Source organism: Mus pahari, chromosome 18 (genome assembly GCF_900095145.1).
Source record: "Mus pahari chromosome 18, PAHARI_EIJ_v1.1, whole genome shotgun sequence".
NCBI lineage: Eukaryota > Metazoa > Chordata > Mammalia > Rodentia > Muridae > Mus > Mus pahari.
The window spans coordinates 16,715,782-16,719,221 of record NC_034607.1 but is presented as its reverse complement, the minus strand read 5'-3'; positions in this window follow the sequence as shown (position 1 = coordinate 16,719,221).

The following is a 3,440-nucleotide window of genomic DNA, read 5'->3' as shown; positions in this document are numbered from 1 at the left end:
GTGACAAATACTCTGTTTCTGATTTTTGATCTCTATACATATCACTGTCTCCAGTTGTGTTTCTTCCCCCCATAAGGCAGTGAGGAGACATGACTAGCCACCCCTGACAATAGGTCATCAGTGGGCCCTTCGCTGTAATTGAGGTAGGAAACAAAGATGTTGCCCCTTCTCTTGGTCCCTAGCATTGTCCCAGATTCTTATTTTCCATATGCTCAGGGAGGATGGAAGACCCCACACTTGCAGGTCAGACACAAGAAAGGTTCAGCCCCTGCATCCTTTACAGATAAAGACCTAATAGGTCATGGATGGACTATTATCAGACTCTTCATGATGCTTTAGAAATGAGAATCTCAATCTCAGTCTGCAAAGTATGGATGCATTGGGGTGGGGACATGGATTCCTGAGTAAAGCACTTGTCTTACAAGTGTGAAGACTGGAGTTCAGATCCCTAGGACTGGATGCAGCAGGGAGCATTTTGAATATGAATGCGACTATTGAGATAGGGGAGGCAGGGACAGAGGAAGCCTAGACTGGTGAGCCTGGCATTTGTAGAGGTAAAGCAACAAGAACCTGGTTTCAAACAAGGTAGAAGGTAAGGATCGGCACTTGAAGTTGGCCTCTGGCCTTCACGTGAGCGCCATCACACACACACACACACACACACACACACACACACACNAGAGAGAGAGAGAGAGAGAGAGAGAGAGAGAGAGAGAGAGAGAGAAACACACATACACACTGGCTGCTACATTGTGCCTGCATCTGGGATAAAGAGTGAATAAGAACTGGAGACATCACAGTGAGGGGAAGAGTTGCTCTCCTCACCCCAGCAGTGAGGACTGTAGTTTCCCTGGTACCTCTAGGTGCTCTGGGGACTGTGGATCTCAGAACACAAAATGCAAGTGGTCTGCAGAAATTATCCCATGCTCTCCACCTCTCCTCTGTCTCCTTTCTTCTCTCAGTGTCATGGAGACCAGTGGTGATTTTGCAAGAGTCCAGTGATCCCTGAGAAGTCCCTTGCCAGGCCCATTCTCCATGTTTCTCTTTCTTTCTCTCTACCTCTTCTCCTCTTATCTCTCTGTCTCTGTCTCTCTCTCTCTCTTTCTCTCTCCCCTTCCAACTTACCTCCATTCCTCTCTCCTTTCCCCTCCTTCCTTCTCTCTCTCTCTCCTCTCTGTCTTTCTTTCCTTCCTTTTTCCTTTCCTTCCTCCTTACCCTCCTTCCTTCCTTCCTTTTTTCTTTCCATCATTTCTTCCTCTCTCCCTCCCTATTTCTCTTTCTCCCCCTCCCTCGCTTCTTCCCTTCCTTCATTCCTTCCTTCCTTCCTTCCTTCCTTCCTTCCTTCCTTCCTTCCTTCCCTTGTGTATCTCGGAGTGCCCTTGAACTTACTATGTAGCCAAGGATGAACATGAACTCCTGAGTCTCCTCCCTCTTCTTCCCTAGTGTTAGCATCACAGGAATGCTTTGTCATGCCTGGTTTATGCAGGGCTATGGATAAAATCTAAGGCCTGGTACAATCTAGGCAAGGACTCTATGAACTGAGCTACATCCCCAACCCTATCTACCTAGTTTCCAGCATTATTTAGATGTTAATGGAAGCTGCTTTCTGACTGGGCCTTGGCTTTCCCTCAGGTAGGAATGCAGGCTCTACCTGGAGGGCTTAGCAGGAATGTGGAGTCAAGGCCTCTCCTTGCTTGGAGCTAGGGCTGAAATTCATCATACATGACTTGGCTGTTAACAAAGACTAGTAAGACTATTCATGGATATTGAACAAGGAACTCCGATACTTATAGCGGGAGGCTGGGGAGGATGACTTATTTTACCTACCCTGAGATGCTGACATACTTGAAACGACTATGCTATAATTATAATAATGATTTCAATCTTGCATGTCATTAATATTAATGGTTCCCATCATTCTACCTTTCCTCCTTGATGAGAGTTTTGTGAGAACATGGTACTCCACAGGTGGGCTTACTGAAGTCAATACTGATAGATGCCAGGAAAGGAAACTGAGACCAAGAAGTAGGATGGCAACCTGGGTTCTCCTACTGAACAGACCCTCTCCAAGGAGCGACTGTCCCCTTTTGGGGTAACTCAAGACCCTCCAACTTGAAGCTGCCCTTCCAGCAAGTGGGCCTTGTTTCTTCTCCCACCTTCACCCTTCCACACCTGGAGCATCCAGAACTGCCTCCTTCAGCCTGCTTGTCCTGATGCAGGATTATAACCATGACAGGGACCCTGCTCTACTCAAAGCCAACCATTTCCTCATCCCAGGTCTTAATTCTCCTTCTCTAAGGTGTGTCAAGATTTTAGGACTTAAAATATGATGGCAGGGGCTGGAGAGTCCAGTTTGACTCCCAGAACCTAAACAGGGTGGTGGCCACCACCTCCTAGAAGATCAGTTCCGGGAGGTCTGAAGTTCACCTATGGCCTCCAAAGGTACCCACATATACACACGGCATGAATACATAAATAAGAATACCAGACATCTTTTTAAAACTCATTCTTCCAGCCATAGATACCACCTCAGGTTGTGGGGCTCTGGCCGGTCTATCTGCTCATCTTTCCTTGGGAAATCTCTCTGGAGCTTTAGGCTGTCTCAAGGCATGTGACGCACCTTTGTAAGAACCAGCCTGTGTTACTGGCCCTCAGAGAAGCATGGCATGCCCTCTGGGGGGTAAGTGATATCCTTTTCTTTATGATTTTCCTCAGTGTTGGGCCTGGTGCAGGTACTGCATCAGGAGCAGGCTGTGTAGGGACCTGTAGATTTCTCTCTCTCTCTCTCTCTCTCTCTCTCTCTCTCTCTCTCTCTCTCTCTCTCTCTCCTGAAAAGATTCCCACGCCCATGGCATGAGATACAGATGACATTGTGTTTCCAATCCCCCCTGAGTTCTGTTGATGACTTCAGAACAAATCCAATCATTCAGTGTTTATTTCTGTTGCTTGCCAGGAGGTCAAGCTGAGGCAAGTTTAGCTCTTCCCTGCCTTCTCCTGAAGGTTGTGATAAACTGAGGTGAGACTCATCTTGAGCTCTTAGGAACCATGTGGTCTACAGGAAGGTCTTGATAAATGTCAGTTATGATTACCAGTTCAGCTTTGCAGTTCGATATGAAAACATTAGCTTTTATCTACCTTTTGAAAGTTTAAGAAATTCCCCAGGACTGATCTTGGGTTTATAAACAACTAGGCTATCTTTAACAGAGATGCAAAATCATGTCCTCAAATACCTCCCACCTTCCCCAAGAATTTACCTGGAAAACATGGCAGAGGACTGGGGATGGTGTGAGGCTTAATGGGTTAACAGGTGAGTCTGTCTGTGTGTCTGTGTCTGTGTCTGTGTCTGTGTCTGTGTCTGCCCACCCGCCCGCCCATCCTTCTGTCTGTCTGTCTGTCTGTCTGTCTGTCTGTCTGTCTGTCTGTCTCTCTCTCTCTCTCTC